Below are 26,992 nucleotides of genomic sequence, written 5' to 3' on the forward strand. Positions count from 1 at the left end.
AAGCCACCCATGTTTGCAGACCTCATCATCACTGCCATGGTGGTCATAACAGCAGCCACTCCCACCACTCACTGGGAGGAGCTCCATGAGGCTAGGGCCTCCACCAGGATTACAGGACCTACAGAAAGACATTTGGAAGTGGGTGCTGAGTTACAGGCAGGGTTAGGTGACTTGTGTTTTGACTCTATTATGAATGTGTCATGTTTCTAGGAGTATGAACATGCCTGGAAAGTGGAGTTGAGACTAAACTATTGGTTCCACCATAAGGGATGGGATTAGTGGTTCCTGGGCCCTGCCAGCAATGCAGCTGTATAGACAAGCCACGGTGACCTAATCTCCCCAAGTATGAGCTGGCCCCTCCAGCTGTGACGGGGGAGTTCTAGCTGGAGGGTGTGAGATAGATTTGAGTGGAGTGGGAAAGTCTGTGAGTGTCTGTGGATGTGAGAGGAGAAAGGGGATGGCCGTATTAAACAGAAAGTAATATACCTGTGATTATAGAGGGAGACCATGTGGGCAGGTGGTGAGTATTCCTGTGCTCAGGAAAAAGGAAAAAGGCAATGGAGAAGATACGGGCACCAAACAAATTAAGAAGAAGGCAATGCCCATGGGAGAAGCAAAGACCAGCAGAAAAGGGGACGGACCACTCTCGTCCAAAGGAAGTGAGTCATGCTCCATTTGCAGAAAAGTGGCAATAAAAAAAGTTGGTAAAATCAGTACGTTTTAAAATATTTGGTTATTTTCAAAAAAAGGATTAGGGAGATGTTGAGTCCTCATTTTGAGCAGATTTTCCCTGGTGCTGAGTGTGGTCAAGCTCACATCTTCCCCCACATGGTTCCCTGAGACTTAATGAGGAGGCATTCTTGTACATACTTCTTCCATTCACCTCGTTAATTTCCAGCACATTATTCCAATTGTAGTTAAATCATTCATCGTGTAATTAGCTGATGGTCTAATTTTACCCTCTCTCTTCCTTTTCTCCTTCCCTCCTGCCATCCTATCTCTTTTGGATAGATTTACAGGTGAACAACAACTTAAAGCGAAGAAATTTCAACAAATCTTTGGTTTATTTTAACCAAACTTTTTCTACATATTTTTAGATAGTTAAAAAATCAATAAGGAATTATTGAAAGCATGTTTTTCCAGGCCTTTTGAGCTTAAAAATTAAAGACAATATCCCAAGGAAAGGATGCAACTAAATTTTTTAGACAATAAACTTCAAATACTCATATTTCATGTATTTCTTTATATCAAAATGAAACTGAATATTTAAACTAGAATGATAGAGCATGTAAATTCAATTACTTAGCTGTCACTCATTCTAAGAATACAAACATATAAGTGACTCAATCAAAAGTGGATATTTTAAAAATATATAGAACAAATTATAATTTCTGAAAGGCTCAAATTAACCAGTTTAGAATGTTCAAAATTTGGTCCAAAAGCTGGAAACCAACTCCTGTAAAATTAGCATACTTTATACAAATGGATTAATCCAGAAGATAGTACAAGATCCCTGTGTACTCCTGTGAATTCAGCTTCCTTCTGTGTCTTTGTGTCAATATTGTAGCTATAGCATTGTTGATCGAGATACATAAAAGTCCTAGTGATTTTGACTGGATGTGTGGCTGTCTGTTGCCTTTCCCTGCACATCCTGTGTGAGTCCCTCTATACATAGAGAGAGGAAGTCTGTGTGTGTGTGTGTGTGTGTGTGTGTGTGTGTGTGTGTGTGTATTGGACTTGGCAGGGTTTATTTGGAAGGGCACAGAGTCTATCTCACTCCCCCAGGTCCTGAGAGTGCACTGGAGGGAAAGGGGTGGATTTCAGGGAACTTTCTTGCTGTGTTGGATGCTCTTGGGGAACGGCTGCAGGCCCAGCCAGAGCAGCAGCAAGAGGACAGCATGGCACACATGCTGGGCAGCAGAGCAGTAGGATGTGGAGGGGTATGTGTTCCAGGAGAGCTCCATGAGCCCCACCACCAGCAACCTGAGCAGGTGTGTGAGCCAGTGTGCAGTACTGGCCCACAGGAGGTAGGGCAGTGTGTGGAAATACCAGACACAGAACTGGTAGTGGAGGGAGGTGGCTAAAGCAGATGCCAATGAAGTTAGAGGTGAAGAGGGTAGAAACGATCTGGTTGGCTATGAAGGGCTTGGGTGGAACCTTCCTTTTGGAGGGATCCTTCATCAGTGACAAGATACATTCCCCCATCCTGGGCCACCAGTAGAGGGTAAACAGCAAGAGCAAGGTGAGGTGGGTGGCCAGCAGGGCCAGGTGGAAGGCACGGTACAGGCAGAGAGCCCCTGGGAGGAAGCACCAGTTCATTGTCCAGCAGAACAGAAACTGGCGGTCAAGGTCAAAGGAGCGAGACAGGTAGCCAGTGGGCTTCTCCAGCAGGAAGGGCAGCCCCAGCACCACCTGAAGGCCAACACAGATGCCCAGCCTGGGGAAGGCCCCACGGCAGCCAAACTGTGTGAGGAGAAGAAACAGTAACCCAGGGGCGAACAGCAGCACTTTCATCTTCACAGAGGCTGCCAGGCTGGAACACCAGCAGCCCCAGCCCCAGCGCTGGACCAGCAGGAGGCTGATACCGAGGGCACTGGGTCATAGGAGAGCTGCAGCACAAAGGTGGAGTGAACACAGTAAGAGGCGTGGCACATGAAAAATAAGATAAAGGGAGGTACCTTGTAGGTCTGGAGGTAGATCAAGAAGACAAGCAGCAAGGTGGCCAGGTAGAGCACAGCAAAGATGTTCTGGACATGTGAATGTCAGTGCCTCGGCCAGGGGCATAGAACAGCCCCATAAAGATGGACACAAAACCAGCTGGGTACACAAGTGGCCCACTGTCATAGGCCACTGTCATAGACAGCTGGGTCTAGTCATAGGTACCGCTGATGACGCCTTCCACCTGGGCCATGTAGGCCTTCTGGTCGATCTCTGTGTCTTTCACTAATTTTCAGATTTTGTAATAGGAGTCGTTCAGGTACCTGTAGAGGAACTGGCACAGGATGTGCAGGGAAAGGAGGAAGACAGCCACACATCCAGGTGAGCCAGGTGTGAGAAAACATGGACAGGGCCAGGCGTGGTAATCCCAGCACTTTGGGAGGCCGAGGCAAGTGGATCACCTGAGGTCAGGAGTTCGAGACCAACCTGAGTAACATGGCGAAACTCCATCTCTACTAAAAATACAGAAATTAGCCAGGTGTGGTGGTGGGTGTCTGTAATCCCAGCTACTTGGGAGGTTGAGGAAGGAGAACTGCTTGAACCTGAGAGGTGGAAGTTGTAGTGAGCTGAGGTCATGTCACTGCACTCAGTGAGCTGAGATTGCACCACTACACTCCAGCCTGGGCGAGAGAGCAAGACTCCATCTCAAAAAGAAAAAAAAAGAAAGAAAGAAAGAGAACATGGGCAGATGCAGTACAGATTTGACTCAAAAGCAACTTGTTTCAGAGGTTCAAATTGATCTATGCACCCTTCTAAAGCACTCAAATGGTTAAGAATGTCACCAGACGAATCTCAGAGTAAAAACCAAAGCCCAAAAAGACTGCTCCAAAAACAGACGCATCATCACGAACTTCTAGGTCAATTACACATTTTAAGGTCACCAAAGCAGGAATATCACTAAGGCGAATTTTTTCTTCAGGGCCTGCTAAACAATGACAATACTCAGATCAGGAAAGTAAATGAACTTATTGGGACTGATTTTAAATTATTTCAATTGCCTGAATGAGCACTATATTCATTTTCATCGTTGTCCCACCCCAGGCTTCTGGTAAAGCCCTAGCGTTTCAATTACTTTACAAAAAGTCTTAAAAAGCAAGTTAATTCTCATTTCACACTCAAGTGAATCAGCTTTTACTTTGAGTTTCCATAATGACAAAGTAAGTCTTTGATATGCTTTGGCTATGTCCCCACTCAAATCTCATCATGAATTATAGCTCCTGTAATCCCCACATGTTGTGGAAGGGACTCGGTGGGAGGTAACTGAATCCCGGGGGTGGATTTTTTCCACGCTGTTCTCATGATAATGAATAAGTCTCACGAGATCTGATGGTTTTATAAAGGGAAGTTCCCCTGAAAGCATTCTCTTGCCTGCTGCCATGTAAGACGTGCCTTTGCTTCTCCTTCGCCTTCCACCGTGATTGTGAGGCCTCCCCAGCCATGTGGAACTGCGAGTCCATTAAACCTCTTTTTCTTTATAAATTACACAGTCTTGGGTATTTATTCATAGCAGTATGAAATGGACAAATACAGCCTTAATGAAAATTGCCCTTTGAGTATAAAAATTACAGGGCCAGAGCAAATCTTTCCAAAGCAAGCAATCTTGGACTCTGTCTACAAGTTGCGATTAACCCACCTGGGACAAGAAGAATGCGTGTTTTCAAATGGCCACTGATCTGTTGCAATAAATAGTATTTTCAAAAGTAAGGGATGCGGGAGTAGAGCAGTAGCACTTAGTCAGCTTAATTTATTACCACACTTAGTGTGTACCCTAAATGTACCCTGAATGCAGGTTCCTGAGGTGCCAGTCTTTTGAGATGTGCTGGATCTGAGAAAGGGGCCAGGTGTAGTGGGTGCTTAGGGCCACCAGGTGCTTTGAGCCATGGCAGAGCTCAACAGTCATCCTTGTTTTCCTAACACACAGTCTGTGGAGGCTGCTGCCCTTGTGAAGCTGTCCCGACCATCCTCCAGTAAAGCCACAAGCACAGGAGGGAAGAAGGCCAACAGATATGGGAGATGTAGGAGAAATACATGGAGAAAAACATGGACTACTTCCATTTCAATAAAACTTCTTTGAGCATCTGAGCATCTTTTGTCACTACATTTTTGTCCCCTTGCAAATTTGGTGCTGGTACATAAATCTGTTTCCATGAATATTTACTGAGTTGACCGTCTGCTAGAACTTGAATTTCAAGCTGGGAATGCAGGGCTTAAGGAATACCTGTGATGCTGTGGACGGCCCAGGCAGAAGGTCAGGGCCCACCCAACTGCAGAACCCCGTATCTCCTGGCCACCAAATGTGCCAACTTTGAAGTGAAATAAAAACCAATAATCTCTTCTGTCCATTTTAGGTGTGAAAGGAAAATAAAATCTTTGCACCCCAAACTCATTATGCCAAGGAGACAGTTAAGCTTGGGAACTAAGTCATGCAAAAAAGAAAAAGAAAAGAAAAGAAGAAAACTTGCCTTCTTTTTTGTTCCCACACAGATGGCTGCAATGACAGAAGGCCACATATCTCCCCAGGTGGCCTCCCTCACAAATCGCTCACATGGAAATTTTGTATGGGCCCCCAGATATTTCAGAATACATATCCCCCTTATAACCCATAGCCCTAAAGCAGAGTTCTATGGAATCTCACCTGACAGTGTAAAGTAGTAGCTTATCTTCACAGGCATGGGACAAAAACAAGACTAGAAATGCTCCCTCCCTCTGCCCACCCTGAAACAAATGTACATTTGACTTCTTCCTCTACTCTGTGTTTACCTTATCCTGTATAAAATACAGATTTACTGAATGCAGATTTACAAGTGCAGATTTACAAATGCATAATGAACTGTTTCTCTACTCCCTCTTTTCACATGTAAAACATGGATTCAGCCAGTGCTAATCAAAGCCTCACTAGAATGTAACACTCCACTCATCGTCTACCTTCCTCCCCTTCTTTTCTTCCTTCCCTTGCTGCTCACTCTTTGCCTTTTAAATACAGAAGTCCTCAAAACCTTCTTTGGAAAAAGCCCTGACCACAAATCCTATTGTGACTTATGTCTCTTTCTCCTAGACACATCCTCAACCTTGGCAAAAATAAACCTCTAAATTGATTCAGATCTGATTCCGATACTTTTTGGTTTACATAGTCCTCTCAGTAAAGGTAATACATTGTTTTCCTGGTTAAATTTGCAAAAACCAGGACAATCCAAGGCTTTTCATTAGACACATGTGGGGAAAATCCAGAGTGCCAGGCTGAGGTCAGTGTGATGCAGAGGTAGTGGGAGTTATCACAAACCTCTGCTTTCTCCTGGGCAACCCAGAAGTGCAGAAGGAGTTTTTGCAAGACATACACAGATTCTTACCTACATGTACTTGAGCTGTTTTCTCTAGTTTAACTGCCCTGATAACTTGCCTCATAGGTGAACTTTTACAAAGTAAAAAGGCAGGCTTAAGGAAACAAGAAGATAAAACTGCTTGTCCAGAATGAGATCAAATCTGAAACTGGATTCTATTCAATTGCCATTACTAATTCAAAGAACCACCAGAATCTAAAATTGAAATATCTCCACGCCTCTGTTTCTCTCCCTTGCTCTCCCATACCAAAGTTTGGGGTCTTAAAAAGGAAGCCAAATTCAACAGGGACAGATATTTTAGAAGAAAAACTCATTTTATTTAAAACTTCATTTTATTAAACTCAAGGTATTTGTCTCTAGTTGATCTGATGACTCAAAGTTTTCATGTTGGCCTCCTCTGAGGGCTTTGGAAAGCCTCGCATGCCCACAGAGGACGCAGCTGATAAAACAGAGACGGCCAGAGACAGTCACTTATCCCAACATCAATGGGTGCTTTCAGTTGATTCAGATGTAATTGAAATGCCCCATTTGCATTGAGTTCGCCAGTGCAGGAAAACACAGAAAAGAAGTGTCGGCCTTGCCCCGGGTTATAAACAATGTCCGGGTTTTTCACGAATTACATCTTATGACTGTTTCTAAATTTGAGAAAATAAATTGTCTAGCCACCAATGTGCACAGATCTCATTTCATCTTCATTCAATATCCACTCAGCAGACAGAAGGTGAAAACCAAATGAACAGCTCACCAGACTCCATCCAGAAGAGAAGACATTCCTGCCAGGGCATAGCCCACATAGTCCCCACCCCGTCCCCTCACAGCAGCAAAAGTGTGCTTTAAAACAGCAGATTTCTCTGGCAGCTGTGTGTTTGTAATCACCAAAAGAAATATGTCCCCCACAATACGCTCAAAACCATCACATACGTATAGAACGATTAGGTGCAGATGTTGACTCTTGTACAAATATTTTACTATGGATTCAATTATTAAGCTTTTGCCATACTTAATCACATAAACTATGCTTGAAAAATATATATGCCTCTTTTCAACGCAGCAAATGCTGGGTGATGCCCTGGATTAGAGGAGGGATAGGACCATGTGCCGCTGTATATTGGGGAAAAATTCATTTTCTTCCTAAAACGACCCCATAGTGTGATACGAGAGTGACTGGAGTCATTTTATTAAAATGTTTAGTGTGAAATAAGGCAAAACTTTTAGACACACACACACACACACACACCGTGCTAACATTCATGCCTTTAGTTATTACAATTAATTAGTAGAGTAGATTTTACTTAGAAGAACTTAGCTGACAGATTTGTTTGTGGTAGAGCATCTCCCCCTCTACAGAGCTAGAAATATCACTGTAAATGTGGCGGTTAACAACATCTCTATCTGCTGCTAAGAAAGTGTTGACACAGATGTTTGGCTAATCATTTATAGCAAATAGCTATTCCCATAAAGGCTAAGATTAGTCGGAATTGGCATGCACTTCTTTCTTCTGTGAGTCTCATTTGATTATGGATGATGTTTTGTTAGAGTGTATCCATGCAACCTCATAAATGATGTAAAACCCAAGAGAAACACAGACTCTGTGCCAAAACCGAATTAAATACACATCAGAAAAATGTGAGCTTGATTCAGGTTCAGGTACCATGAAACTTGCCTTGGTCTATTGTTGTTAAAACCTTCAGGAAAACTATAAAAAGCAAGCTTGACATTAATATCAATTTAAAGTTGGCGTGGCTGCCAACAGTTATTCCACATGAAGCTCAGCTGGCTGCACCGTCTCCAGCACAACATATGGTGGCAGCAATTGCAGCCTCCAAAAGCTGTGAAAAATGGCCCACGCAGACTGGGCAAGGAAAAGCCGTCTTATCTGTGTAGATGTGCTGCCACTGTCAGCATTTTTCTAATGATGAGCACAGACCCGTCTGGGAGTTAGAGGTGGAGGTAATTGTTCCTCTCACTTGCGCTCTGGGTGAGCAGTTTCAGAGTCTCTTATCGGTGCCATACTCCCTTTCTCCTTCCATCAACTGACCCCAAGAGGTCTATTCAGCATGCCACCTCTCTTCTCTGCTCTGCCACCCCCTCCTCACACAGATTCTGGGAGATCCAAGCAGAACTACCCATAGTATTACTTCTGGAGCCTCTCAAGGAATCTGGAAGTCCTCTATCTTATTTCTCTACTATCCACAGTCCCAGGAATGGGGCTTAGGAGAACAAGGGCAATACCAAAGCCCAGTCGAGCACTAGGGCCTCCAACCAGGAAAGCATCTATTCATCTGTGACTTGAAACATCATGTATTCATATGGTATGTGCCTGCTACTGGGAAGGGTTCTACCAGGTGTTGGGGGAGAAGGGAGAGGGACAAAGACCTGGATGTGAAATGGTTGCATAAACTTCACCTGCTTGCCTGCTCACTAGGGAACGGAATCATAGACACCAGAAAGCAAAGTCACAAAGAGAAAGCAGGTAGAGGGTGTGAAGAGTTGAAACTCTTGAGTATCAGGTGGGCTGATAACCATTTACCCTGGCAAGGAAATAATTGACATCAGGTGAGTCGGAGAGAATGCCAAGTTAGCTTCCCCCAGGGGAGGAGGCTAGGCCATTAACACTGTGAGTGCACGGAACACCCAAGTTTGTGGAGGAAGCCTGCTCTAAAGCTGAAACCACTGCTTGTCACAGGAGTGTCTCATGTCCAGAAACCTAAGACTCTGACTCCCTTCTTGAGAGTTTTTATTTGTATGAAAATATAGCGTCCCCTTCAAAATTCATACTGAAACTTAATCTCCATTGTGGTGGAAGTAGGAGGTGGAGCCTTTTAGGAGGTAATTAAGAGGGATCCACCCTCATGAATGGATTAGTGCCTTATGAAAGGGCTGAAGAGAATGAGCTTAAGGCCCTTTTTGCCTTTCTGTCCCTTCTACCAAGTGAGGACAGAGCGTTTTTCCCCTCCTGAGGATGCAGCAACAAAGCCCATCTTGGAAGCAGAGACTGGGCCCTCATCAGACACCAAACATTGATCTTAGACTTCCCAGACCCTAGAGCAATGACAAAATAAATTTCTGTTCTTTGTATATTAGCCGCATGGGCTAAGTCCAGCAGCTCACACAATCTTACTCCATCTCTATCTCCCAAATGCAAGTTAAGCTGCTGCTATGCCGTGTGACTTAACCCAGTACTCCCCCCACTTTTCTGTTATAAACTTCTATATATGTCAATCTCAACAAGGAAGAAAAGTGGGATGCTCTTTTATTTTAAACAAAATCTGTAGGGAAGAGAGGGGAGAAGAATGGGCAAGCAAACACAAAAACACACTCAGACCTTTACATCTTGTGCTGAATGCTTTTTACATTTGTATTTACTTTCAAGATACTTAATAGGGTCAGCTTCTAATCTCCTACAGTCTTCATTACCTGATAACTCCTGGTCCTCCTTGAAGACTTGGCTCAGAAGTCAGCAACTGCAGGCCCCTTTGGCCTCTGGGCATCCTTAGCACCCATTCATACATCTACTAGGGACTAATTAGATGGTGTTGACTCACCTTTCCTTTCCCAGTGGATTGAAGTTCTTAAGAGAGGGTAACAATGCCTTTAGCAACATTTGATGACCGCTCTGTGCAATGGAACTGATGGCAATGAGAAAAACGTTGTACATCTGCACTTCCCAGTTGGCAGCCACCGCCCACACATGACTATGGAGCATTTGAAATGTGGATGATGTGACTGAGGAACTGAGTCTTTTTCATTATATTTCATGTTAATTCATTTAAATGTATATCTCAATCACTGCACGTGGCTAATGGCCCTCATATGGGACAGTGCAGCTCCCGAAGCTCCTATACTGCTTGGAATAGGGAACCCGGCCCACTGTTAATAGAATAAACTGACCTTAGGAGCTCAAACCTATCTTAGTTCTTGGCTTAAATGGTGAAACCTTCTGAAATATCAGGGAAGTTACTCATCTCTGTCTTTATTCATTTTCCACACATTTGACCAATCGCCCTGTGCCAACCTGGTGGGACTGCTGTCTCACTAGACCCCCATTCCATGCAGCTAGGGCCTCTCCGCAGAAGTGCATGTGAACAGAGACCTGTGCCTTGTGTGGGAAGATCTGGAGAGGACGATGTGTGCTCCAAGCAGAAGTCCAGTACCTGAAAAGGCCCCTAAAGTCCTGGTAAGTGAAAAGGGGAGTCTGCTCTTGAAGGCAGCAGTGGAAGAGGCGGTCTCCAAACAATGCAGGGCCCTACAGGCGTCAGAACATTTGCATTCTACTTTAAGCATACTGGGAAGCCATTGGAGGGCCCTGAGGAGGGGCACAATGTGACGTTCCTGAGGGTTTAAACCCACCCTTCTCACAGTTGGGAGAACACTAGACACAGGTGGGGGGCAGGAAGGAGAGCAGGAAGGCAGGTGAGGGCCCCTCCCCGGTGGTCTGGGGGTAGAACTGGCCTGGCCAGAAGGAGGCAGGCAGAGGGACAGAGCCAATAGGATGTCTCCAGGTTGAGCTGGAGCACTGGGCACTCCAGACACAGAGATGCCTCCTGCAGTGAGGTCGGAGTGGGTGGCAGACCTGCTTGCTGAGGAGTCCAAGATTTCAGGATTGCCAAGGTGGATGCAGGGAAGAAATGTTGGCGATCCCCAAGGGACATCTATGTGGGCATCTATGTGGGCATGTGGTAGGTGAAAGCAAGCAGGGAGACATCCAGAAGAGCTGACCTCAGCAGCCCCCACCACCCTTTGCTCTGAGATGTAAAGCCTGTTAACACAAGAAGATACCGTGATGGGAGCAGACCAGTCACATGCCTCTTTCTCTCTCTCAAAGATTACAGGAGAAGGTCCGCCCAGCGACTGAGCTCGGATCCCAAAAGCTTGGCACAGGGCTGGTGACCTACTGGGGTGCGCAGGATGGCTGCGGCACTTTAAATCGCCCCGGAGCTCTATTTCCCATGGACTGAACCCTTAGATATAGTTGTTGAGAAGAACTGGGATGCCCCCCAGATTTTCTTAAATTTTATTTCTCACAGTGGGCTCTCAGCAATGAGATAAATTTAGATTCCCAGTTAAGCAACGCACCATGGTAATTGTGCAAATATGATGTTTTAAATTACACTTTTATTATCTTGCTTTTCTCTTCCAACTTCTAATTCTCCTTTCTCATCACTCTCTGGTTGTTCCTGATCTGTAACCCTTCCTCCTCACAGGACAGTCATTAAACGGCTCCGATCTCCAGTAAATGGTGGAAAGAATGAATGGGTTTGGCTTTAAGCACTCCTAAATAGACAGTTGGGAAGTGGTCGAAAATTAAAACCAGGCAGCTTAATGATATTAATATGGTCTGTTCGAGAAAATGAGCTTCAGCCCCTTGTCTCTGGGCTTGGCTTCGTCTATGACCTCAGAGCTCAGAGGGAACAGCTGGGAAGGGGAGGCTGTTGGTGACTGGGCCCCCCAGCAGAGGAAACCAAGCAGGTGGGCTCCTCTCTAGCCCCCAGGGTAGCTTCGCTCGCCTCACGTGGAAACAGGAAATCCAGCTTCCTCGGGTCAGAATGGACAGCCGACGGTTCCCGCAGAGATGAGGCTGGTGGAGGCTGAGCGGATAATCCCTCAGCATCTCTCCAGCACCTCTTTCCCAACTCTGCCTGAATATGGAGAGCTGCAACCAACTCACCAACACCCCAGGCGGCCTGTTACGGCTAATGTTTTTACTTGCTGGGATCTCACCGAAAATTTTACAAATGGAGGAAGTTTTACAAATTTGACATCAAGAATTCGGAAGGTGTGTCAGCTATAGCCTGGTGAATACAACGCAAGGATGTGATATTCATATCCAAATGTCTCAGTGTGAGGATTTGCAGTGGGTCATTGCTTTTGATTTATCATTGAGGGCAAACAAAACGTGAATTATATTAACATCTTGTCAAGAATAGCAGTGCCATGATTGTTTGTCATTTCATTGCCCCAAATATATCGAGCACCATATCAACTGCAGACAACAGCGAAGCCTAAAATGGATACTTTTAAAATCATGCATAAAACGGCAACTTTCTAACAACTATGCCGATTCTTTTGATCTCTAGAACGGGAGGCAGGCAGGAGGGAACGCATTTTGTCAGACATAAAGACTTTTCCAGGTTGTCCTCATTGGCATCTTCGGATGCATTCTACTCACACTAAAACAAATCTGTTCAGACTCATTGATTTCCCCAATCACATGTGGATCATCCTAGTAGCACAGGAAGGATCTAAAGCAAGTACAGTCCTGATGCCCCAATGAGAACGAAGTGAACGAGGGAGGCAAAGTTCTAAGATGACCCCTGAAAGTCCCTGTTCATCCCCGGCCCCGGTATACACAAATTGTCACTCAGTTATTAAATCAATTACTAATCTAGGTTCTGCTGTGAAGAGATCTTGCAGATAAAATCAAAGTCTTGAAGATGAATCCAATGAACTTACTTCAAGATACAGAGATTATCCTGGGTGGGCCTGATCTAATCAGGTGATGAGGCTCTTCCTGAAGAAAGATATTTGAGGGTGACCGGGAGGGAGATTCTCTATTGCTGGTTTCAAGATGGAGGGGCCCATGTGGCAAGGAATGTGGGGAGCCTCTAAGAGCTGGAGTTCTCAGTCCTACAGCTAGGAGGAACCGAATTCTGCCAACATGAGGCCTCTGCATGAGGTGGAAATAGATTCTTCCCAGAGCCTCCAGAAATGAAAAGTGCCCTGCCAGCACCCAAATTCACTGCACAAAACCCCTAGCACGAAATCCAGCCTCACTGCACCCTGACTTCTGACCTATAAGATCTGTGAGCTAATAAACGGCTATTGGTTTCAGTAATTAAGTTTGTGGTAACTTTTGCACAGCAAAGGAAAACTGCAAAATCTGTTTTGGAACCAACAGATAAAGATTGCTAAGAAGACGCCATGGCTACATGGTGTCCATGCTCAGCCTTTGTTTCCTCACCATACTGGCGTGGTAATGCCTGTCTATCGTGCCTCGTTGGGAAGGGGTGAGGACTGCCAAGAAAATGTGTAGAAATCTCTCATAAAAATAGAAGCCGCCACCAAAGGTAGAATAAATCCTATTCTTGTTGTCAATGAGTATAAATAATTACAGTTGTTCTTATTTTCACTGTTGGAGACATTTCATTTTTTTTTCCACAATGTTTTTAGAGAAAACAATAATATCAGGAAAATAGCCTTTCCCAGGCAGCAGTGCTCAGAAGGCAAGCATTCATTGAGATGTTGGTGGTTGTTTCCTGAAGAAGGGTGCCAAGGTCTAATAATCATCACATTCTCGGACAGGGTATCAGAGATTAAAGGTCCTGAGAAGTCCTGCAGCAGAGGAACTTGCTCAGTATTATCTAACCTGGCACATTTTCCCTCACTGACAACAAGCACGCTCCTCCAGCCACTCAGATGAATCTCATGGAAATGCAGTGGTCCATGGAACCCACTTTGAGGAGCTGGTTGAGAAGCTAATAAAAACAAACAAACAAATGAAGATCTGCTGACTCTCTGTAGCAGGTGATCTGTTCCTTCCATCACGTCAGGCTGTGAGAGTGCCTGTACCCCATCTAGTGCCCAGGGCTCTCTGCCAGCTTTCAGACACCCCCATCCCTTTGTCCTTGGGCCTCAATGTTCCAGGCACTCTGGGCAAAGGAAAATGAGCTCTGGTAACAATATTTAAGGTGAGGGGCACCGCCCTTCAATACACGGGGAAATGTACATCCTCAACGTGTTCACTAAGAAGTTAAAGGCATTTTTAATGGGAAAATATTTGGCTAGATAAGAGAATGAAAAATCACTGTCTTTAAAAAAAAAACCCACCTTTTAACTTATCCAAATTCCATAAAAATAAACACTCTATCTACTTGCAAATAAAAGATAAGGCATTTAAAACAAGACCTGCTATGCCAGATAAAGAAGTATATTATAAATCAGCAGGAATTTATATTGTATGGCCTTCGGCCAAGACAATAGGCAGATCAAGGGAACAGAGTAGACAGTCCAGAAACGGCCTCTCACACACAGGGACTAACACATGAGCAATATGACTTAAAAAGATGAATTACTCAATAACAAAGTCAATAAAACTTGCTAATTCTTTGGTAAAAAGAAAAAACAAAGTTAGTCACCAACTCTCATCTTATTTTAAAATAAATTTCAAACGAATTTAAGTATAACCTCTAAATATACTAAAAAAAAAAAAGGATACATAAATATTTAATCTCAGAGTTAAGAAAGAACTTTTCTACATAATCCCAGAAGTGAAAGCACAAAAATAATTGATGGATTTGACTACATATAAATTTCTATATTAAAGAAAAACATAAATGAAAAGGCAAAGGAAAAATGGAGAAAAATATTTGCAACACTTATGAAAGACAAATGGTGTTATACAGATGTAAATGAATAAGAAAAAGTTGAATTCCCCAAAATGAAAATGGACAAAGGGCATGAATAGGCAAAGTAAATTAAAACACAAATGGCCAATAAATATGTGAAAATATATTTGACCTCACTGTTAATGAAATAAATGGAAACAAAATAATGAGTTATCTGTCCAATAGGGTATAATAAAAATGAGTGATAATCCTTCCTGCTGGTTTGGTTATGGGAACGGAGTCAGTTGAAGGGAGGGTAAATTTTAAAATTTCAGGAAGGCAACGTAAGAAAAAAAAATCAAAACTTGGAAATAGTCAAAAGGATGGCTCTGTCCGCGTTCTCGTTAGGGGTAACGGTCTTTGCTTTGACTTATTATTTTCTATTGGTTAGAATCACCACCGCCATGTGAGGGTCCCTGGTATTATAACACACAGAACACTGACAGCAGTGCCCATGAGTCTTGTCTGGTGTTGACACAAAGGAACAACGCCCCGTGGACTTGGAAAGGACCGCAGCCCAAGCATCAGGGTGTCCTTGTATGACTGAATGACCTTCTTCCAAGGCTTCTGCGACCTCTTTCTGCACTCTGTCCCCACGATGCTGCAGCCTCACTGTCCTGCTGGCTGTCTCATTGCATTAGAGAAATACATCTTTGACATATGCTCTGTATGTTTTTGTATGAAAGTCATGTTTTTAACTTTTTAAAAATGATACTTGGACAGAAATTTGGCAAATATATATCAAGGTTCTCAAGTGAATATCTCTTCTCTGCAACAGGAATGTCGCTTCTAGAAATTTTCCCTCTGAATAGAATTAGATAGAAGTTGAGGCCAGGCGTGGTGGCTCATGCCTGTAATCCTAGCACTTTGGGAGGCCAAGGTGGGCAGATGGTGAGGTCAGGAGATTGAGACTATCCTGGCTAACATGGTGAAACCCCGTCTCTACTAAAAATACAAAAAAAATTAGCCAGGTGTGGTGGCAGGCGCCTGTAGTCCCAGCTACTCAGGAGGCTGAGGCAGGAGAATGGTGTGAACCCGGGAGGCAGAGCTTGCAGTGAGCCGAGATCATGCCACTGCATTCCAGCCTGGGCAACAGAGCAAGACTCTGTCTCAAAAAAAAAAAAAAAAGAAGTGAAGAGACATCAGCAAGGAAGTTCAGGTGGCTTTGTCTTACAATGATACTTTTAAAAAAAATGCCATTGGTTCTCAACCTAGGGTGATTTTGTCCTCCAGGGGACATTTGGCAATGTCTAGTGACAGTGTTGATTGCCACAGCTAAGGGGAAGGGATGTTTCTGGCACCCAGTGGGCAGAGACCAGAATGTGAAGCCACATCCTGCAGTGTCCAGGGCAGGGTCTCTGAAAAGGATGGGCTAACCCAAACTGCCCATGGTACCGAGGCTGAGAAACCCTCACTTAATGTACCACCCTAGGGATTAGGAGGAACAAATTAAAGTGGAATGTTTCACAACCATTTTAATTATGATTTAAAAAAAAAAACTACGATATTGTCTGTGTATATTTATGTTTAAGACTTATTGTTAGGTAAGAAAATTATAAAATTATATTTGTGGTGTTCATATGATCAGAAAAAATTAATACATTAAAATTTCATATGTAAAGAATATTACATCTTTCATGTTTTCCATAGAATGAATACATTTTTGTATATATGTGTATATACACAGAGAGGGAGAAAGAGAAAGTAGCATATAAATAAAAATACATACATTTTATTACCTATTACAGTATTTATTCTTCTACACACTTCTCAGTTCATGTATATACGGGAGCTTTCTTACATCCTGCACGGATGCCTGAGGTTCCACCACTAAGGAGTCTTGTCTCTAGGTGAAGAGGTCGTTAAAGCTGTTTATGTAAAGCCTGTGTCTTGGAGACAGGGCGTTATCTCTTTATCAGTCACATGCATTGGGTATGAAATGGCCAATTGGATTGGCTGGTGTGCCTGTCACTCAGCACCGCCCTGGGACCAGACAGCTTTGGTGACCGAGCTGGACAGGGGCTCCAGAGCTGGACTGACCCTGAGAAGACTCCATCTCAGAGCAGCACAGGGAGGAGATGAGGCCCCACTGGTTTCCCTGGGGCCAGGCCTCATGTCAAATTGCAGAAACAGCCTGAGGACAGAGCCATGGAGAGCCGAGGAGAGGGCAGGCTTGTCCATTCCAACTTCCGTCTCTGCCTCTGACCCACATCTGTGGAATCAGGGCGGTGAACCAGAAGCCTCTGGAGTTTCTCAGTGCTCTGATCCCGTGAATTCCTCCTCTGTCCCCGCGATTTCGCAATGAATGGATGCTTCCCATTCTCACCAAGTGCCTGTTGAAACTTTCCTCAGCCTGACAACTTTCTTCTGTTACTTTCAAATGATCACAGGCTCCCAGGAGGAAAGTTTAGGTAAACCTCTCTTCAAGTGCTGCGTCCCAAAAGTCCCAAAGAACTGTCTACCTATGAGGCACTCTCAGGACCTGGGACGTGTGATCACGGTATCTGGGGATCAGCCAGCGCTGCGCCCTGGGGAGGAGGAGGCGCCGGGTTACTGGCTCCGGGCTGCATCCCCTCGTCTGGGTCTGTGCTGTTCCTGCACTTCATAACATAATTTTCCTCTTATTCCTTATGGCTCAACAAGTCTTCTACTGCTCTCAGTCACTTTATCCTGGGAGTCGGATGTTTGCCTGGTTTTTCAGTGCATGTGAATACCTACCCAAAATTGCTATGTGATTTTCAAAATGCTGAATTCCGTAGATTATTTGAGACCAGTGACTTTCACTCTTTTAATCTATTTCCATTGGGTTGAACTGTGAAGTATGATGGGGAGAGGAAAGAACACCTTTGTAAATAGCAAAAAAACAAAAAACAAGAAAAACCTCCACAATGTCTTGAACTTCACAGACTTGTACAAGGTTGGAGCCAGTGTTCTTAACCCTGGCACTATTGACGTTTTAGGCTGGACAATTCTTTGTGGTCAGAGACTGTCCCCCCTGTGGAAGGGTATTTAGCAATGTCCCTAGGCTATGCCTACCAGATGCCTGTAGCTCTGCCCTTAACCCCCACTACAGGGTGAAAAGTCAAAAATGTAAAAATGTCATATCTAGGGCAACATAGGGATCCATGTGCCCCGTTGAGCCTTCACTGTGAAGGTGCAGAAGGAGCCCAGAGCTCATCTCTCTTCTGTGGAGAGGGATGCCTCCTCTTGGTGGCCTGCAAGAATGTGGTTGATCCCAGACCATACTTCTGAAGAGTCAACAGTCCCATTGAGCAGTAGACCATAGCTGGGATGGTTTATAAAAACTGGTCCAGTACCTACATGCAAGTGTTACAACTGATCATCTTTGTGGTAGAAATTGTGATAATTAGGAATGATAATATGTTCTTCTTTGTATTCATTCATGCAACCTAAATTGTCTATGTTTATTCATTTAGTAATTTTTTAAAAGCTCAAGAAATGAAAGAAATGAGAGAGATGTTTCATGTACTCTCAGGTGATGTGGCCAACACACCCTAAGGTCACCCCTCCCCAGTGATCTATGTTTTGGATAATCCACTCCCCTGAGCATAAAGGGGCTTGTGACATAATTCTAGATAATAGAATACAGCAAATGTGATGGTTACATCTGATGTGAGATTCTGCCTTAGCAAGTGGGGGCAAGAGAGACTCCCTCTTGCTGACTTGTGTAAGAAGGGCTGCCGTCCTGTAGGAAGGACTGTGAGAGGCCACGTGGCAGGAACCATGGCAGCCCCTGGATGCTGAGAGTGGTCCCCAGCTGATAGGTTTGGCTGTGTCTCCACCCAAATCTCCTTTTGAATTGTAGCTCCCGTATTTCCCACATGTTGTGGGAGGGACCTGGTGGGAGATAACTGATTCATGGGGGCAGTTTCCCCCATACTGTTCTCATGGTAGTGAATAAGTCTCATGAGATCTGATGGTTTTATAAGGGGAAACCCCTTTTGCTTGGCTCTCATTCTCTCTTGCCTGCTGCCATGTAAGATGGCCTTTTGCCTTCCACCATGATGGTGAGGCCTCCATAGCCACATGGAACTGTGAGTCCATTAAACCTCTTTTTTTTTTTTTTTTTTAAATAAAGTACCTGGTCTCAGGTATGTCTTGATCACTAGTGTGAAAATAGACTAATACACCAGCTGACTACCCCCCAAAAACAGGAACTTCAGTCCTACAACCACCACCAACCTGAGAGAGCCTCTGACAGGACCACAGCCCTGATTGAGCCCTGATTGTAGCCTACTGAGACTCAGAGTGGAGGCCACAGCTGGTCTATGCCTGAACTTCTGACCTACTGAGAGCGGAGGTAACTGGTGTGTGATGTTTCAAGTCACTAGGCTGTGGTCATTTGTTATGCAGCCTCAGGTAACAAACACAGACAGCTTCCCTCTCCTTTGAAAACACATCAGCCAAATGCCTTTCATTATTGCAGCCACCTCTAGGCTAAGAGAATGTGAACCCTTGAGTATTCAGTATCTGCTGGATGAGAACTTACAGGATATTGAGGGGGACATGCAGCCTGGAAGAGCTGGAAGCTGACCTGGCTCTTGCCGCTCTGCCTTGATGGACTCCTATGGACACAAGCAATGCCACAGAGCACCAACACTGGACAGGGACACACTGTGATGGTGGGGGCGGGGGAAAGGCAAATCAATACCCCTCTGTAATCTGGTCTGGTCACAAACAAAAACAAGAACGTGGTCAATACCACAAATACGCCTAGGCATCCCCCACCCCGGCTTATGTGAGCAGCTGCTGCTTTTACATCAATTGTAGCACCAGCCTCACTCCATTTCTCCCACCTTCCAGGACAATTAAGACATTCAACCACAGAATTACTCCCATTTCCAGACAGCACTCCATTTGAGCATGGCCTGTGTATTAGTCAGGGTTCTCTAAAGGGACAGAACTAATAGGATAGGTGTATATATGAAGGGGAGTTTATTAGGAGAATTGGCTCACATGATCACAAGGGGAAGTCTCACAATAGGCTGACTGCAAGCTGAGGAGCCAAGAAGCCAGTCTGAGTCCCAAACTTCAAAGGTAGGGAGGCTCACAGTGCAGCCTTCAGTCTGCGGCTAGAGGCCTGGGAGCCCCTGGCAAACCAATGGTATAAGTCCAAGAGTCCAAAAAAAAAAAAAAAGCTGAAGAACTTGGAGTCTGATGTTCGAGGGCAGGAAGCATCCAGCATGGGAGAAAGGTGAAGGCTGGAACACTCAGCAAGTCTGCTCCTTCCAACTTCTGCCTGCTTTATTTTAGCTGCTGTGGCAGCTGATTAGATGATGCCCACCCAGATTGAGGGTGGGTGTGCCTCTCCCAGTCCACTGATTAAAAAGTTAATCTCCTTTGGCCACACTCTCACATATACACCCAGGAACAATCCTTTGCATCCTTCAATCCAATCAAGTTGACACTCAATATTAACCATCACAGCCTGTTTCCTTGACCCTCCCCAAGATCACCTTGTATAAGCCAAACCCTCCAAGTCTTTCCCAAGGCCCTCTCACTGCTGCTGCTGAGCTGCTGCTGGGTCCTGGTGGTGCACAGCCTTCCTTGTTGTGATGAGCCAGTCGATGGCTTCAACTTTGCTGGGCTACAGGTGTGTTCCCGGTAGCCTTTAGATGACATCATTGACAAGATTATGACCAAGATAATTTTGATGCATCCTAGTTTCAGCTTAAAATTTGGGAAAACATTCATTTAAAAATAACCCATACCAAGGTTTTCACAAAATACAATCAAAATCAGGGCATATTAGTAGGTAGCTCATATGTGTACCTGCTCGGTATGTGCTGTTGTCATTGATGTCTGGAATGAAGTAATGAATTAGAAAGTCTTCAAGCACCAAAGAATGATTTAATGAACTATATTTACATAGTGTATATAACACATATAACATAATTACTATGTACTAAAAGATAAGAAATTATAATTGTGCATTTTAGAAAGATTTGGTCAAAAGAGGAGGAGGTATGAGGATTTTATCATGATTCTCAATTTCACAAGCATTTCTGTAAATTAGGAGCCTACTGTACTAACTAGAAATGGTGGATGGGTTTTTAACTTCAATTCCATCCATCACATCCCATCTAAATGTTACCACCTGGTAACAACAAACTGTGTCCTAGATCTTCTTCAAGCTGAAGTGCTTTGGGATGATCGCATATTCCAACAATGCCCCCTGGAGGCCAGTTGGCCAGGGCCAGTGGACACTTGTCCCCACAGAAGCAGGTCTGTGCCACTTCTCAGCTGTCAGGGTTTGGATTTCCACCCTGATCCAGCTGCTAAACTGTCCCTACCACGTGTCCCTCACCCACTACCAGCCAGTGACTCCTAGCTCATGCAATTTCCGGTGCTCACCTCTTGCTGTCCCCCACCTGGCCCTATCATAAGTTTGTGTCCATGTTGCATTCAGTGCATGAGACACTGAGAGCGGTCCCCAGCTGACAGCCACCCATGATTCATTGACAGAAGAGAAAGGGGACACAGGGAAGAAATCTGTTACACCGGCGAGACAGAAGCTGCCCCTTTACAAAGGTGCATGGTTGGGAAGGCAGAGACATCCCAGCTGTACTGCAAAAAGACCACATTTTGAAAGATGGTTTCAAGGCCAGGCATGGTGGCTTATGCCTGTAATTCCAGCACTTTGGGAGGCTGAGGCAGGCGGATCACGAGGTCAGGAGTTTGAGGCCAGCCTGGGCAACATGGCGAAACCCCATCTCTACTAAAAATGCACAAATTAGCCGGGTGTGGTGGTGGGTGCCTGTAATCCCAGCTATTCAGGAGGCTGAGGCAGGAGAATCGCTTGAACCCAGGAGGCGGAGGTTGCAGTGAACCGAGATCGTGCCATTGCACTCCAGCCTGGGCAACAGGAGCAAGACTCCATCTAAATAAATAAATAAATAAATAAATAAATAAATAAATAAATAAATAATGGAAGATGGTTTCAAACCACATGTTCAGTCAGTGTAGAAAATACATAATAGCAAAATGAGCTTTAGCCTAGGCTTGATTGAGTACATAGCCTGAAAATAGAATCAGTGAATAAAACCCCCTATAATAGCAAATACGGCTCCTATTGATAAGACGTAATGTAAATGGGCTATAACATAATATGTGTCATGTAATTACAATATCCAATGATGAGTTGGCTAGTACAATGCCAGTCAAGCCTCCTACTGCAAAAAGGAAAATAAATCCCAAGGCTCAGAGCATTGCAGGGGATCATTTAGTATTGCTGCCATGAAGTGTAGCTAGTCAGCTAAAAACTTTGACACCAGTGGGAATAGCAATAATTATCATAGCAGAGGTGAAGTAGGCTTGTGTATCTACATCTATGCCTACTGTAAATATATGGTGAGCCCATAAGATAAACTCTAAGAAAACAATTGATATTATAGCTCACATCATGCCCCTATATCCAAATGGTTATTTTTTTTCCAGAATACTATGTTATGATATGGCAAATTATCTTGAAGCCTGGTTGGAGGAGGATGTAGACTTCAGGGTGACCAAAGAATCAGAATAAATGTTGACAGAAGATAGGATCACCTCTGTCTGTTGCTGGAAGTATATGAGAGTCAAAGCTTAATTCTTCATAATCTGTATATTCATAGCTTCAATACCATTGATGCCCAATTGTTTAATGGTGAGAGAAGGGTTCTTGATTTTGTCTGTTATATATAAGATGCGTAGAGATGGGAGGGCGATCAAGACTAAGATGATGGCAGGCAAGATAGTTCAGATGGTTTCTAGTTCTTGGGCATCTATGGTGTTAGTATTAGTTTTGTTGTGAATATTAGAGAAATAATGTACAGAAGTAAGGAACTGATTAGAAAAATAATTATAAGGGTATGGTCATGGAAGATAAGTGGTTCTTCTATAATAGGGGATGTGGTATCCTGAAGGCCTAATTTAGCTGGATGGGCCATTAAGATATATAGGGCTTAACCTATAACTTAACTTTGACAAAGTTATGAAATAATTTTACTAATATCTTATCGAAGAAGTCATGGAGGTTATGGGATTGGCTTGAAACCAGTCTTTGGGGGTTCAATTCCTTCCTTTTTCATTTAGGTTTTCATGTAGGTTGGTTCTTCGAATGTGTGATAGGGTGGGGGACAGCCACATAGTCATTCTAAGTTGGTAGATGGTCGTTCAATTATTAGAACTTTTCGTTTTGAAGCAAAGGCTTCTCAGATCATGAAAATTATTAGAATTACTGCTGTCAGGGAAATAAATGAGCCTATGGATGAGATAGTATTTCATGTGGTGTATGTGTCGGGATAACCGGAGTAGCGTCGAGGCATGCCAGATAGGCCGAGGAAATGCTGTGGGAAAAATGTTAAATTGACGCCTATAAATATAATAGCAAAATGAGCTTTAGCATAGGCTTGGTTGAGTATATAGCCTGAAAATAGACAGAATCAGTGAATAAAGCCCCCTATAATAGCAAATACAGCTCCTATTGATAAGACAGAATCAGTGAATAAAGCCCCCTATAATAGCAAATACAGCTCCTATTGATAAGATGTAATGGAAGTGGGCTACAACATACTATGTGTCATGTAATACAATATCCAGTGATGAGCTGGCTAGTACAATGCCGGTCAAGCCTCCCAGCTGTTCCTACAGGGATTATAGTCAGTCATGGGAAGCTTCTCTTATTGTGCAAAGGAGAAATAGATTTCCTTACAACACCATGTGAAGGCAGAATTCTGGAAACCTGCCTTGGGGACTATCTTTCCTTAATTAAACATCCTAAGAAACAAGGGCAAAGCACTGTAGCCTGGCATAGTTTGGATCTTCAGAAAATCTATCAGAATTTTCCAAAAATTGAGAAAAGAGATATAGGATCAAAATGAGACTTTCATGAAATGCCTCACTAAAAAAGAGCTGGAAAAGAACTTTCCTGAAATAAAGTAGAAAATATTGACAGAAAAAAAATACTGCAAGAAAAGCCCATGTTTGTGTGCATGGTCAGACATTATTTTTAACTATTAACATGTTTTGGACACAACTGAGGGACAAGGTATTACACAGAAGAGGACAGTAAGAACAGAAAATTCCAGCTAAACCACTGAGACTGACCCAGCATAATCTTACAAATAGCCACTGTCCACATGCTGATGGCTGATCAAGACTCAGATCCCATCTACTTAACTTGCTGTGAGCCTCATTAATGTGTGGGGGCAAAGGTGCGTATCACCCTCAAAGCTGGCTTAGAACAGCCACACTGTATTCATCATGTGGACATCCTTACGCACGTCCTAAAAATCCGAAAATATAAATTAGGCCATATTTAAGATGGACTTGCTGGCTGTCTATAAGATATGTAAGGGGAACTTGTGGTGAATTGTTTTGGAAATTCAATCTGGCCAGGCATGGGTGCTCATGCCTGCAATCCCAACATTTTGGGAGACCGAGGCAGGAGGATGGCTTGAGGCCAGGAGTTCAAGGCCAGCCTGGGCAACATGGCAAGACCTTGTCTCGACAAAAAAACACAAAAATTAGCTGGGTGTGGTCGTATGCACCTGTAATCTTAGCTAATCAGGAGGCTGAGGTGGGAGGATCTCCTGAGCCCAGGAGGTCGAGGGTACAGTGAGCTGTGATTGCTCATTTGCACTTCAGCCTGGGCGACAGAGCAAGACTTTGTCTAAAAATAATAATAATAAATAAATAAATAAATAAGAAGAGAAAATTCTATCTGGCTTCCCCAAGTTTATGTCTTTCATTTTTTTCTAGTGGGTTTTCATGGGGCCATCAGAAGAATGATGAATATAAAAACGCGTGAGCTCCCTCTTAGGCATTTTGGAGGCTATGATGATTAACTTCATGTGTCAATTTAGCTGGGCTATGGTGCCCAGTTGTTTGATCAAACACTAGTCTAAATGCTGCTGTGAAGCTATTTTTAAAATGTGATTCATAAATTAATGTGGGTGGGTCATCCAATCAGTTGAAGGCCTCAAAAGCCAAGACTGACATGTTCCAAAGAGCAAGCAATTCTGTCTCAAGACTGCAGCACAGAAACCCTGCCAAGGTGCCAGCCTGCTGCCCTGTGGAACTCAGACTCAAGGCTGCAAGATCAACTCTTACCTGAATTTCAAGACTTCTCACCTGCCCTGCAAATTTGGGGCTCACTGGCCCCTCCAATCATATGAACCAATTCCAATCAATAAATAAGTAAATGAACAAACAAATCTCTCTCTCCCTTTATCCATCTGTCTCCAGTTGGCTCTGCTTTTTCTGGAGAACCCTGAATGACACAGGGCCTGCAGGTCGCTTCCCGTCTAAGGGCAGAATATCTGAGTGCCTGCACTGTTCCGTTGTCTCTGCTAAGTGTCCATTGCTGACTTTCCCTTCCTTACTTCCTTTGGCCCCTTCCACTCAGTACAAACCCAGGCTATTTCTTCCATCTTTGGGTTGCTTATCAAGGGAAAATGAATTATGTATGCCTAAGACACGATGAGGAAGATAATTCTACTGCCATTAACACTATATAGTTTATTTCAAAGCCAAACAGAAATAACTTCAGGGCTTTGTATTGTTCAGAATCACCTCTTCAACTGGTTTCTTTCACTAACAAGGCATTTTAAGGGATGAATCTCTGGCATGGTAGAGAAAGCTGTGCATCATCCATTGACCTGACTGTCAGCAAATAGTCATGGAGGCCCTGTGGGGTACTCGGCACTGTGCCAACCACTGCCTCCCAGAGTTGGGACAGACAGACACCCTGCCCATATGCAGCCTCATAGACATAATATAACACTCAGTATTAGAGAGATATGAGACCTATAATAACAATTCTCAGTATTTATTGTCTGCTTACTATATCTTGGACACTGATATAAGTGCTTTACATAAATTAACTCATTTAGCCTTCGTACAAACCCTAGGAAATAGGTTGTCTATAATGAAGTTTAAAGTTATAAAAAAAATGAGTTAATTTATTTCCAATTTCTGCTGTAGCAAATTGCCATAAAGCTGCTGGCTTGAAATAACAGGAATGTGTTGGGTGTGACCTACAGTTCTGGAGGTCAGAAGTCTGAAGTCAGTCTCATTCCAGTGTCTGAAGTCAAAGTGTGGGCTGGCTCCTTCTAGAGGCTTGAGAGGAAAACACATTTCTTTGCCTTTTCAGCCTCTGTTGGCTACATGCATTCCTTGGCTTGTGGCCCCTTCCTCTGTCTTCAAAGTGCTTCACTCCAGTCTCTCCTTCTGTCTGCACATTGCCTCTCCTCTCTATCAAACTCCCCTCTGCCTTCTCTCCTAAGGATACTTGTGATTACATTTAGGGCTCTTCTGGATAATCAAGAACAATCTCTCCACCCCAGGATCTCTAAGCCTAATTATATCTGCAAAGTCCCTTTTGCCATACAAGATAGAAGGGGTTGGCAGTGGGTAACTCTGGAGCCATTATTCAGCCCACCACCCGCAGACACAGAGACAGGGCTTACCCCAGATGATGGTGCTGGTCAGTGTTGGCATCTAGATCCATGGCAGACACTTTTAACCACCTTGCACATGGCCTTGCATGGTCCTCAAAGAGACGTGCACTCAACAGTGAGCACAGGACACCAAGCAACTACAATGACCTGGCCATGATGGCATTTCTGCTACCAAATGCTGCTCCCCAAAAGTCCTACCAGAGCAGGCTGGTGATAAAGCAAAAATGAGCTTGCTGTTTACCAAAGTCAGGGGAACACCATCTGGATTGTCTTAGGTTCATCTTGGAAAGGGTGGGACAAAGGAGGGACATTTATGAGGTTTTCATTGTCTAGTTTAAGGCAGGTTTTCAAAAGGGGAGGGTGGTTAGGATTGGTTAGTGTTCATGATACACTCATTTGGGAGGGGTGTGTACCTCTCCTAAGGTACAATAGAGAAGATCCAATGTCTTTATTGTAAACTGACTAGCTGAATGTCGATTTAACTTAATTTTGGAGAAGTCACTGAAATTAGCAAAAATGTTGTTTGATAAGTTTAATCTTCCTGGGCAAGAGTTAGCTGCAGTAGCAATGTCAGGTTGGTTAAGACAGTGGAAGAATAAATGGACGTTAGTGTAGACAGTAAACTAACGTGGGTGTAGATGTTTTGATTCTCAACACTCAGCCCACCAAAAATGCCTGGGTGAATGAGAGGAAAGAAAATTGTGTCACAGTGTGAGGCTGTTGCCTCTGGGAGGCCCCCACTTCATAGAAAACCCAGAAGTCACCCCAAGACATTGAGAGAGCAGTGGCGAGTTGGGAGCGGAGACCCTGGGTGACCTACAGAGAAGGCAGCTGTCGGACAGGACATTTTCTTCACAAGACTTCCAAAGGCCACACCCAGAATGACTTCCACGGGTGTGTTCAAAAGGAAATGGAGAAGAATTCCTTAAGGGACAACCGTGTGTGCTGCAAGCGATTAGCCCACAGAATTCTGATCTGCACACCCACTAGCCATGTAGGAGTGCATTTCCACACTGGAAGAAAGAGCATGCTAGTTACTGTATGCTGGGGTTAATTTTGAAAGTGGGCACAATATGAGCCTTTTTAAAAGAAA

At 44.0% G+C, this 26,992-nt stretch overlaps 1 long non-coding RNA gene and 1 pseudogene across 1 annotated transcript in view; both read right to left on the reverse strand.

The window, feature by feature from the left end:
- Nucleotides 1-1,820: 1,820 nt before the first annotated feature.
- LOC100987963 (dol-P-Man:Man(5)GlcNAc(2)-PP-Dol alpha-1,3-mannosyltransferase-like) lies at nucleotides 1,821-11,667 on the reverse strand (annotated as a pseudogene).
- Nucleotides 11,668-12,379: 712 nt separating this feature from the next.
- The window catches only part of LOC129397720 (uncharacterized), a 37,739-nt gene continuing 23,126 nt past the window's right edge, over nucleotides 12,380-26,992 (reverse strand). The window contains exon 3 of the long non-coding RNA XR_008625305.2: nucleotides 12,380-21,341. This is a non-coding gene — a long non-coding RNA (uncharacterized LOC129397720). The remainder of the gene's footprint in view (nucleotides 21,342-26,992) is intronic.

This window comes from Pan paniscus, chromosome 4 (assembly GCF_029289425.2).
Source record: "Pan paniscus chromosome 4, NHGRI_mPanPan1-v2.0_pri, whole genome shotgun sequence".
Taxonomy (NCBI): Eukaryota; Metazoa; Chordata; class Mammalia; order Primates; family Hominidae; genus Pan; species Pan paniscus.